The following is a 13,976-nucleotide window of genomic DNA, read 5'->3' on the forward strand; positions in this document are numbered from 1 at the left end:
CAACAAATTAAAGTTTCTGTACAATATTCATTCAAAACCTAATTAGTGAAAGTTAAGCGGTCAATACTCATAGTCGGGAAGGAGAGCAGAATAGGCTGAAGTCCTGGCTGCCGTACAAAATTACTCCCTCTGTTCGTTCATTTCTATACAATTTCCTTTTTGTGATATCTAACTCAATTATATACATTCCAAAAATAGTAAAATTTTATAATATAAAAATTAACTACATTCTCTTACATTCACTATTTTATTCCACTACAACTACTTAATATATTCATTTGGAATGTTAAAGTTTGATGGACATGCAAAATAGATGAAGAAAAGAATTGCCTAATGATCCAACTCTAAGTTATGGATAGGGTGGGGGCTCTGGCAATTAGCATTATGTATAAGACATGATCCGGTATATCCGCAGGACTTAACCATTTTCTGCCTTTTGAAACAGATTTCTGACTAACTGCCCTAAGCTATTCTCCAAATTCTTTTGAACTCCTACTTATCATAATGTTTAAATGGACTGTGTATAGAATAAGACATTGATGCGTTTTCATACGCCGATCCTACCAATTTGTTCTCGCAAATTTGTGGACACTGTCAATCAGCATCATTAGCTTCATACATCTGCATCTTCTTGTACTGTAAGGTTGCGTTGATACATGACACCTTAAGTTTTTATTTGAGCCGGTTACTTAACAAGTCTCGCTCTCCTTTGGTTGGTAAAACGAGGCTATGTATATCCAAATCTCCTATCATTTCCTTTTTTCGGTGAAATGACTTTTTTGATTACATGTCAACTGATAAATTGATGCATCGGTTTCTAACTGCATGCTTGATTGCATGTCATGAAATGCACATGTAATTTTTTTAATATATGAGCAACTCACAGTTTGTATTTGATAGTTTAGTTTTATCTTGTAGATAGTAGGGATTCGATTAGAGCATGACGAGCTAACCTCCAATATTATTGAAGAAATCACATTATGAATCGAGTCCTGGGCCGTGTTGAAATATCATGTTGTTTGGTGTCATGACAAAAATGAATGAAAATATACTAACGTTGGCACTTTAAGATTTACAGCTACTTCTTGTTTAGCGTTGCACGTTTCAAATTATATATATATATATGGTTTTTGAATTTTGAGTAAGCCGAGTCTTGGAATACTATAATATAAGTGACTTATTTGGTTGACATCACAGAGTTGTTTAATAAATAAGTTACATTTCTCGTGAAAATTATAAGCAAAATATTTGGTATACGGAATTCTATACAAAATTTTGTAGCACTATTCAAATTATAATAATTAGGAAGTAGAAAATATTATTTGGTTGTTATGTAAATAATCATTCAATACCAGAAACGTAAATTATCAAGAATGAGGTGGGTGATCAATTTCTCATATTTAATAGAAATTCAAACTTTTAGGAAAGTTTTATTTCTTTTGTCTTTGTTAACCATACAACTCCATCAAATAATAATACTTTCAGGATAATTCAAATTCATGGATATTTATATTTCAACCAAACTAAAAATCTTAATTCTCTCTCGATGAGAGTCGGCCGCCTCATCTTCCTTTAACCCTAATTCATCACACCTCCTTCTTCATCCTTTCTATCCATCTTCATCTTTATCTTCATCCTCTCTCTTCATTCATACAACATTTTTTTCATTTGTTTTTAACTTTCTTTCAATAAATACCAGATTTTGTTCAAAACTTCGAATCTTTTTCGTTTCGTTTAATTGAGTTGTTATTTATGTGTTTGATTATCTCGTTTTGTTCGATGTGTCTCGCTTTATACGATGCGTTAAAAATGGGTTTTACGGTGTATTGGGAGATCCGGATATCTCGCAACAATACTTTCGGCAGGTTTATAGCTGGTGTCCGGCAGGTAAATAGCTGGGGTGCTTTTGGAACGGTAGTGAAAATCGCATGTGCTCATCTCTCACAAAATATTTTTGTTCATAACACGAGGGCCCTCTCAGTTTTTGCAACTGAGTCCTCTGAACATTGTATTATCCATGGAATTAATGTGAGGGTCAATTGTGAAACTACTGTTTTCGGTGGAGATGCAGGATAGATTATTCGAAAAATCATTATCTTTATTTTTAATTTTCAGAATATTTTTATTCAGTCAGTTAAGCAATCCAGAAACAAAGAGTCTAATTATTTAGTTCGTCTATTTGTTTTTCAACCTGCTTGCATGATCAATTGGGAATTTGTCTCGATTGGATTTTTTTAATATTATTAATGAAATCTGCTATAAATTTGGCAAAAAAAATATTTCAACCAAACTACCTCAAAAATTTTGCTACGGTTATAACATTATAGATACATAAGCTGATCATGATATTTAATATAATATCATAGCAGTAGGCTTGTTACACAAATCATGTCCAGTGTAGCGGGATGAGAAAAAAAATTAAAAGTTAAATTATTCGAATTTTTTATCCGATATTCAATTTCAAAATTAAAAGATTAGAATATTTAATCCGAATAATTTCGGACATGAATATGCAATCCAATTTTTTATATAGATTCGGTTCCAAATTACAACTTTTCATAAGGTCAAATATCCGGTTCGATTATTATTTTCTTTAATAAAAATTACATTTTACTATTTTAGAATATTTTTTAAAATATTTGACGACGGTATGACTTTTAACTTAAATAATGGGCTTTGAGGGGAAATGTTAAATATAATATAACACCCATTGAAAAACTTCCTCTAAGCTTTTAAATAATTTATTATATATTGGGGTGGACGGCTCTCAAATTCCCAAAATATTATACAATATACTTTATAATCCGTATAATGCACAGTTTTCTAAAATTCACTTATTTTATTTTGTTTAATTTATTTATTTCTAATGTTGTTACAATAATATTTTTATTTTGATAGTTTGTTGCAATCTTGTTACATAAATATAAAATGTTGATCCTCTATTTTTTAAAAATTATATATTTAAGAATATAATTGGTGAACGGAACATCTAATCATATTCGATCTTCGATCGATTATATTAGAATATTTATTATCGGATTCTAGTGTGTGAACAGTGTAACAAAGTAATTATTTTTTATTTATGATTGTATTAATATATAATCTTGATCATCTATTTATAAAAATATTAGATTAACGTTTCAAATTGTTTTGTTGGTACGTGATCACAGTTTTGAATATAATAAGGATATTATTTTAAAATTAATTCTTAATAACCAATTTAATTATTTTTGACATGGATAAATGGTAAAATTAATTCTTAATAAACAATTCAATTATTTATGGTAAAATTAATTCTTCATAAACAATTCAATTATTTTTAACATAGGTGCATGGTTGGTTCATCAACCACATATTATTTTATACTAACTAATCTTTAATATAAATTAGACACATCCAGAATAAAGTTATAATTTTATATTATTATTTTTTAGTATTTTATTACTTACATTAAAATTAAAACATAAGTGAAAATCTTTAATATTTATTAATAAACAAAACCGTGTTTTATTACTGCACAAAAGTATCAAATTATAAAATTTGGTACTAATTATATAATTATATAAATATATTTAGTTGGATAATATTTTACACCAAACACCCTTATTTAATGCACTAAAAAATGTGAATTTAGTTAATTTTTTAAAATATAAAATCTTGAAATCAATAAATATTGGGATAGTTTTGAAAAACTACCCTGAAATTTGTGTTGAAATTAGATATGAACAAGTAATTTAAACTAAATTTATTTTCCAAAAGGACATGTATAATTGGGATGGAGTGGAATTCTTTATATATACATATTTAAGACTCCCTCCGTTAATAATAGTCTTATTTGAAAAAAATATAATACATGTCCACTTTTAAGGTTTAATGCAAATTTATTAATATTTTTTCAAAATTATCATTTTTGAAAATTGTATATCAATGAATGAAGGGTGAATAAGAGCCTAAATTCATACATTATGATATATATAAGTGAAAAATGTATTGTTAATTTAATACTTTCTTAATAAGCCATGAAAATTGAAATGAGACCGGTATTGTAGGTTCGGAGGAAATATTTGATATTAACATTTTAATTGTTATCGGGTGTTTCACATGGATTGTATATAAATAATTATAAAAATCATACATTGCATGGGTAGTTGCTTACCGACACGTATTATCAATACCATTTTGATAAAATTATTTAGTATAGCAAATTTAGCAACACAACTTTTTTTCTGAAATATAATAATGGGGCCTCTGCAAATATCAAATATCATTCATGAATTAGTACAATGCTATCATTATTTGCTACATATACTTTGTGAAAAGTCTTTGCTGTTTGGTTCAACAAATGTGGGTATGAGGTATGGGGTTGAAATGAATAAAACTCATATCATGTGTTTGGTTAAAAAATTTTTATTTTCAAACTCATTCCTCAAACCCATGAGGTACGGGGTTTAGAAACCCATGCGAAGAGGTGGGTATGAGTTCATCAAACTCTTGGGTATCATTTTCATTATTTTCTCCAGTCTTTCTTTTTAAATAAAGTTTAATTCGTTTTTTAGCTCTAATTTTAATATTGATGAATAAAAATTGTGAATGTATATTTTATTTTCTTAGATACTGCGTAAAAATATTTATAAACTCATATTTTAATAAGAAAAATTATCAAAAATACTAGCTTTTTTATTTATTTATTTTTTGCGATTTTACTATCTTTTAATTTTTTTTACAAAAATATAGAATCAACAAAAATCAAGTAGACATACAACTAGTTGAATCGAGTTTTTTTTTTTGTTGCATTTGAGGTTACATGGAGTGGCATAAATTTGTCGAAAGTTACATCTAATTGAATCACGTTGCATTAAATAGTATTTTCGTGAAAAAATTGAAAAATAGCATTTTTGAAAATAAAAAAGTATTTTTGCAATTTTTTAAAAAAATTATAGTATATTTGTAAAAATATCTTTAGCCTTAGGCTCTGTTATAAAAATCGTCGATTTTTCAAAAATCGTCGATAAATCGCTCAAAAATCGGTCAAAAATATTGATATGATTTGACCGATTCCCGATAAATCGCCGATAAATCATCCGATTTTTAAAAAATCGTCCGATAAATCGTAAATCAGTAATTAAACCGAATAATTCCGATTTCCGAAATCTGTAACACTGGCCTTAGGTATTTTTTAAAAAAAAATATTTTTAACCTTGCTAATTCTGATTAAATCAAGTGATCGTGTATAATTTTAGATTTTAATATTAAAATAATAAATTAACAAAAAAATAATTAAATGTCTTTTGATTCTTGATTCCAATCCGTTTATCAACGAGATACATTCTCATCCTATATTTGACTCTATTCCTGATTCCAAATTCATACCAACTTAACTCTATTCCTGATTTCAACCCGATACCACCCAACGAACCAAACGAACTCTCGGTGAGTCTTTGGATGGCCCAATAAGTCGGCCCATTAATAGAGCAGCAATATCAATTAACCGGATTGCATTGAAGGGCTTGAACCCGAAAACAATGTAAACAGATAAAGCTAGCTCACAGGTACACTGTTGATCAGCCAATTTGATACCATAACAAAGAAATTTTTATAATTTGGAGAAATATATTTCCAGAGGCATTTTTTTGTTTACAGAGCAAATAAATTTGAAAAGACAAATTTGTCCCTGCATACACAATAACAGTGAAAGAAAACAAGGCAAGGGTAGTTTAATCTTTTCATGATTTTTCTGCTCTGAAAATAAAAAAATTGATCTGAAAATTACATTTTCCATAATTTAAGCATATATTTGTAAAACTTATGTATGTTTTTATGATTGTGCCTTAAAGTGATAGAAATAATTTCAGTATTAATATTAATGTATTATTTGTTTTTCTTTGTAGAAAAAGAAATGGGAAAAGTTGATGGTACTAGTTTGAGAAAGAAGGGACAAAAAGGCAAGTTAAAAATGCAAATTGACCCAACAAAGAATAATGATGAAATACTTGTGTTGAAGCTGTTTACAGAATGTTTGCCACTCATCCAAAGGTTTGGAGTGATTTCAACATCGCATGTTTGTGGGGGAGGAATAAGAACTAATCAATTTCCACTCATCATATTATATGGATCAAAATAAATTTTAACTTCCAAATTATGTAAATTCCGGGTGCCATATCTATCGAGCAAATTTCACTTACAAACCCTAATATTTGATATATGTATTACATTTATATATTAACGAAAGTTCACAAAAAATAAACAAAAATAATCACCATTCACGAGGGGAGCATAACTGAGTTTGGAATTTGAATACTTGTACGGAAAGATTTTAAACAACTTGTTTTATACCGACCCTAATAACATTTAAATGAAAATAAAATGCATCATGATTCATGCCTAATGATTAGCATATTAAACAATTCCGCCAAGACTAACCTTTATTCCAATTTCCAATGGTCAGTAATTAAAAAGTAGAATTAAGCCTCCCAATTCACCTTAAGATAAAAGTTTGACTTATTTGTCATTAAATTTTCCATTTTTTTAACTTCTTTTTCAAAAAAAATAGAAAAATTATTTTCTTTTTAAACCAAAACGTGTTGCGGATAATAATAAATTTTTGAAAAGAAAAACTTTTACGGCTTATATATTCCGAGTATATAAACTCCAAGACCATCTCCAACAGTTGTGATACAAAAATTCAAATTTGGATCACCAACCGATTCAAATATTGATTCAAATTTCTGACCAACTCCAACAGTGTCATCCAAATATTTGATCCAAATTACTTTTTACATATAATAATATATAAATATCATATTAAGCAATTTTATCTTAAATTTATCTTTTAATCATTATTAACAATTTATATAACATTTCATAAGTTAATTAAATCAAGAAAAATTAATACACATAAAAATATTAAAATTGTGCACTTAATTTACGAAAAATACATTTATTGCAATAATTAACATACAAAATATCATTGATACAGACTAATTTTCCGAATTAGTATATTTTTCCCACAGTTGTTCAATTAATACATCTCTAATTGCAATATGAGCCTCTTTATTTTTTATTTTTCTATGACGGTTCAGATTTCCTAAAATCGAGTATTCCACAAATTCTTGAATTCTAGTATCGTTTTCAAGTCATTTTGTGTGTTATAATTTCTTTTATGCATTTTATGTACTTTTTATTTTATGCAATGTACTTCTATTTAAATTTTAATGAAATTATATTTTCTCGTTATTTTAAGTTTTCTTTTAAAAATAAATTTTGTTAACTATTAATTATATTCTGTTATTAATTATATAACTAAAAAATCAAAAATCAATTTAAAATCTCATAAACTACAAATAACAAATCATTATTTTATATTAAAGTAAGTAATCCAAATTTGGATCAGTATTCACTAATCCAAATTTGAATTATGAAATTTGAGATAATCTGTTACAAATTTGGATTTTTGGATCACTATTGAATTTGCCCTAAGTACTATATTCTTTGAGCACAAATAGTTCAATTTTTTAAAGGTTTTTCTCTCCTATTTCATTTCAATTTTTTAAAAGTTATTTTTTGCGGTTTCATTAAACTTTGACTCGACCCCAGAATTTCTTAAAATATATACTCAATTATAATATATATAAATATTAAATTATTAGGTTATAAGTAATATTTGTTCAAAAAATTAGTACTATTCCTTGTCACTTACTCCCTACTTCCTCCTTCCTCCATTCGACTGAATTATTTACATTTCTCATGTTTGACACGTATTTTAAGGGTAATTCAAAAATATTATATTTTTAAATTTTTTTATGTATAAAAGTTTAAATATCATATTTTTATTTAAAAAATATATATTTAAAATTATTTACAAAATCATATTTTACGGGAACTGTGTGTCGATCCTCAATTTCCTTAAATAAAAAATTGAGTAGGACGGAGGAGTAGCATTCTACCTTTCTTCTGAATTTTTTATTGCATAACAGTTTCACTTGAATATACAAGTTATTAGTAACCGATACCGAACTAAGGTCATCTCCAACAGTTGTGATCCAAAAATTCAAATTTGAATCACCAACTGATTCAAATTTCTGACCAACTCCAACAGTGTGATCCAAATTTCCGATCCAAATTACTTTTTACATATAATAATATATAAATATCATATTAAGCGATTTTATCTTTTATTTATCGTTTGATCATTATTAACAATTTATATAACATTTCATAAATTAATTAAATCAAAAAAAATGATACACATAAAAATATTAAAATTGTGCACTTAATTCAGGGAAAACACATTTATTATAATAATTAATATACAAAATATCATTGATACACACTAATTTTCCGAATTAGTATATTCTTTCCACAAATGCTCAATTAATACATCTATAAGTGCAATATGTGCCTCTTTATTTTTATTTTTAAATTTTAATGAAATTATGTTTTCTCATTATTTTAAATTTTATTTTAAAAATAAATTTTATTAACTATTAATTATATTTTTTATTAATTATATAATTAAATAATCAAAAATCAATTCAAAATCTCATAAATTACAAATAACAAAATCATTATTTTATATTAAATCAAGTGATCCAAATTTGGATCAGTGAACAGTAGTGAGATCACTCATATTCACTGATCCAAATTTGGATCACCATTTGGATCATTGTTGAAATTAAATTTAGAATAATCTATCCCAAATTTAGATTTTTGGATTACAGTTTAATTTACCCTAACAATGCGAAAGTGGCCCTAAACTTCACCTCATAATCTGGCATAGGCCGAAAGCAAAATTATGAAAAATCACGATTTTTTCAATGAAGGGACCCACAACCAATAAGATTGTCTGCAAGTACATGTGAACTCATTTGTTCCACTTCCCACCCCATTCACAACTGTCCTTGCGGATAAACGTTTGTTTTTATAGCAACTGCTTGTACAAATATATAAAGAAAAAGTTCCACAACCACTATTGATTTTGGTGGCGGGAGAACAACGAGGGATCCGCAATGATTTATTACGGAAATCAAAACTTCCGCAATGAATTATTGCCGAAGCCACGTGAACTTCCGCAATAAATCATTGTAGAAACTATTTCTTTTTTTAATTATTTTAAAATTAAATAAATATAGCATCATTTTATTATATTTAAATTATGTTATTATTATTAAATAATTCAACTATAATAAAATTAAGTATTTCATAAATTTAATAAAAAATGTATCACTTAATAATAATTTTATAATTCAAATATAATAATATTCATTTCATATTTATTACTATTAGATTATTTCGAGAAACGTTTATCCGAGAAGATTTTTGATTCGTACACCATAAGTTTATGTATCAAAAATCATACCGGGTACACGATTCTCAAAATAATATAATTGGAGTAATAATTAAATGAGTAATATTTTAAAAAATAATAATAATATTGTATTATTAAATAAAATATATTTTTACTAAATTTATAAAATATTTTTTGAAAGATATAAATGTGAACATAAGAAATCCATTTTGAAAATAGTTTATTTATTATATTTGAATATATATTTCAAATTTAAATGTACAAAATTCTCCATTTCGAAAAAATGATAAAATTTATACTCAAAGTACTTCATTCGTGGTTATGATGCGTTAAAATAGTTTGATACATAATTGTATATTATTCTTTTCTAACCGGACTTTATATCATAAATAAATTATTCTAAATTAATATTATATTTGTTAAATTATTATTTTTTATTTTTTAGTGTACTTATTTTACCGAAATAGAAGGTAAAATAAATAATATTTATGTTCAAAAAATTTTAAAAAATGATATCAAAAATTTATATAAAATCAACAAGGGGTATCAAATTTATAATGAATTTTAAAATTTTTTATTAATTTTTTTGTGACACAAAAAAATGTTAAAAAAGAAAAAGAAAAAAAAATTCACTACTTCCGCAATGATTCATTGCGGAAGCATATACTTCCGCAATGAATTCCGCAATGAATCATTGCGGAAGGAGAGAAAACTTTATATAATTCGCGTGTCAGCGGCGCGTTGGTTTGTTAGAAAATTAAATACTACTTCCGCAATGATTCATTGCGGAAGCATTAAATGCACTTTCACCAATCTCCTTCAGCAATGATTCATTGCGTAAGTATTAAATGCATTCTCATCAACCTACTTTTTTGAATTTTCAAATAAGAATTACTTAAAAAAATTATAAAAATTTGAAAATAATATAATTTTTTGGTCAAAAAAATTACACTATTTATTTTCTAAAAAAAATTTGTACATTTTTTCTGGAATTATTGAAAATATTTTTTTTACTTAATTCTAATTTTCATATTTAAATTATTTCAAACAATCATAAAAAATTCAAATTAACATAAATTTAGTCAAAAAAATTACAATATTTATTTTCTCAAAATTTTTATCTTCCTACATTTTTTATGGAATTTTTTAAAAATATTTATATGTTTCCTTTATTTATCACTTAATTCAAATTTTTGAATTTAAATATTTTAAAAAATCTTAAAAAATTGAAAATAATATAAATTTACTTATGGAAGGAGAAAAACTAAAAATTACCTCTATTATCGCCTTCATCGCTTGAAATTGTCTCGGTTATGTCTATTTTTGAGTTTTAATCAAATAAAAACTATTAACTATACAAAATAAAATTTATCGGTATTCATGACCTTCCGCAATGAATCATTGCGGAAGGGTTGGTTGACTCTGAAAAAACCCCAACCAACCATAATTCGAGAAGGAGACCCATATATAAATATTTACTCTCACCCATTTATTTCCAGTTTTTTTTATACTTAATATATGTTTTAAGCCTAATATAAAATATTATTTCGTAATTTTCTTTTATTTTTTTTTAAAAAAATTTAAATATTATATTTATATTTAAAAGAAAAAAATTAAAAAAATATAAAAATTAGACAACTACATCCTAGAATAGCCCCCGATATAAAAAATTGGGTGGAAACAAGGTAATACATGTTTTCTCGTGACAATATCAGCTAAGTTGGTATCGGCAAAGATTTTTGATTAGGATGGTTATTCTTACCTAGGACGATTAAAATATATAATATAAAATTTGAAAAGAGGCATTTTTTTAATAATTTTTTGACATGATATGTTTCGGATAGTGAGCCTTATTTTAACATTTAAGATCTTAGAATGGCTATTTTGTGGGAAGGACTTTAATTAAAAGGAGGCTAGCTAATATAGGTTTGAGTCAAGTTTACAACATAATAATGTGCAGTTATTCGAGCATCCTTGGTAGCTCTTAATGATAATCTCATGGTATCACATACAAGATTGTATTGCCAAATGCCAACCAACTACAAGTTGGGTTTGGTATGCAACCTAAAAAAGACAAGTCTGTATATTCTGATGACAAGATCTTTGATGATTCGGTTTTCAAAATTCAAATGGATATTAAAATATACTCAAAATTGATTATATCAATATTTAAAAAGAAATCAAGAATTATGCATCAGTTTAACCCGGAAATTGAAATAGAATCCAGAATCAACTCATGAACTAAACAGAGATCATCACTTGCAAAAAATGAGATATAAAATCACCAATTATGAGTACAAATCATCAGTTAAATACCATATATAACATTTATCCGCTTAATACAGCTCTTCAAACAATTTTTGTTAGTGAAAAAATATGACAATACTCGATTATCTACAACTTCCAAGTTATTTATTTAATTAAAATATAATTTGAAGTAAAATGTATATGCCCCACTAACACCACTGGCCCTCATAATTCCCAGCGTGAAGCCCTTTATACTAATCTTCCCCAACATCTCACATGACTCGGCGTCACCTACACAATGCCATTATTATTTATAAATGTACATGACTAGTCTACATTAATATATCCCTTCCAATTTAATTTACGTGATATGCATGCACGACATATATCGTTGTCTTACATTTCATTCCTCCTATTTAAACACCTCACTGCTGCTGCTGTAAACTGACCTACAGCTGAAACAAAATTCTTACAGAAGATGGACAAGAGCAGGTCCTTCCCGGAGTATTCATCGTCGTACTGTGGCGAATTCGAGCCGGAGAATCGAGGAACTGTGTACTCGTTTAACGGCCCTAATGCCAAGGGAGAAGGCTTCACTCCACCTAGTGATCCGGAGCTCAAGAGGAGGAAGAGAATAGCTGCATATGACATGTTTACTACTGAAACAAAGCTCAAGTCTACTATGAGGGAGAGGTTCAAGTGGATTAAGAACAAGTTCACCGATGTTCGCTATCATTTGTGAGTCCTGTAATATTATCTATGAATCTATCTGAGTAATAATAGTTGTGTACTTAAAGAACAGCTATATCTTCTGCGTCTGGTATGGTATTTCAGTTCTACTAGCCTTTAGAGTTTTCGGTTTCGAGTTATGCTTGAATATTGATGATGCCATGATGGTAAGAGATGTAATCAAATTGGGAAGTGATATGTAATCGTCCTCCTATTATTTATGTGTGAGCTCCATCATTCTCTTCATCAGAGGTGTCACCGTTTTCTTATTTATTAGTTTCTGGTATGGATACGTACGTTTATAGGTATGTCAGTTTGTGTTAATTATTAACGTTTATAGGTATGTCAGTCTGGGTAGTTTGGTTAGAAGTTGGTATGAATTTGAAATGGGTTAAGGAGGTATTCGGATGAGAAATTCCTCATATTATATATTTGGTTTGGAATGAGTCAGTTTAATTTTAAAATTTAATCGACATCTCAATTTTGAGTTTATAATTATATATAAGTACACATTATACATTAAAATTAAGTTCAACATAATTTACAAAAAAAAAATAATAATAATAAGTATATGATTAGTAAAATTTAATTTAACCAACTAAATAATAATTTAATATTTTTTAATAAATAAAATCTTACTAATTGGCATTAAATAAAAAATATTATCATTTTATTGAAAATTAAATAATATATCAAATTTAAAATATGTGCATTAAAATTGTATTTAATTACAAAAAATAAAGATGAATAATAAAAATGAATCTGATACCTCATACCCTTTTCTCGTACACATCCTCTAAGGTATCAAATTTGAGATACCCTTTTCTCGTACACATCCTCTAAGGTATCAAATTTGATTCTCAGTGGGTTTAGGGTAATAAAAATTATAAACCAAACATCAGGTATGGGTTTCAAATAAACAAAAGCCTAAATTTACTCAACCAAACAACCCATTACTGAGTTCGTTTTGAGGTTGAATATCGAAAGTAAGTGACACGTCCAAAAATCAAGTAAGATCAAATTAAACTTGAACTGAACATCAATCAACTTATTTGATTCAAGAAAAACTGTAACGTGTAGAGCTCGTTTTGGGTTTTAATATAATTTTTAAAATTTGCTATTTGACTCACGAAATTATAATAAAATTTAACATTGATACTTTGAAAATTTAAAAGTAACTTAAATGGGAAAATAAAAGTTAGATTTCATCATAGACAAATTATAATTCGGGTTGAGTATATTACTTTTCTGATCAAGTGTGGGTAAGATAAAAAATTTCCTGGAAAAATTGATCGTTTTAGTGTTCAATCAATACCAATTTTGAATAACTATACTGATTTTTACAAGTTTTTCGATAGATTCTTATTAAAAATAATTTTTAACCGGATTTTAGCATAATCAAGTTATTAGTGACCACCGAGCGATTAATGATCATTAATAATTAATTGCCAACTTTTCACCAAAACATGATTTATCTACATATTACTTAACAATTTTTCGTATAATTATCATATAAATCTATTATTACATTTCTTTCAAATATATTTTAAATTCATATAATTAAATCAATTAAATTTAAATTATTTTTATATCAAAAAGGGTCATCTTCGGTTTGATCGACTGCGAATCAAGGTTCAGGTTGAAAAGTTCGACCCGAACACTATCCGTTAACCAAAATTGTCATCCCCCGGTCCGA

The sequence above is a fragment of the Apium graveolens genome, chromosome 7 (genome assembly GCF_009905375.1).
Source record: "Apium graveolens cultivar Ventura chromosome 7, ASM990537v1, whole genome shotgun sequence".
NCBI classification, from domain to species: Eukaryota; Viridiplantae; Streptophyta; class Magnoliopsida; order Apiales; family Apiaceae; genus Apium; species Apium graveolens.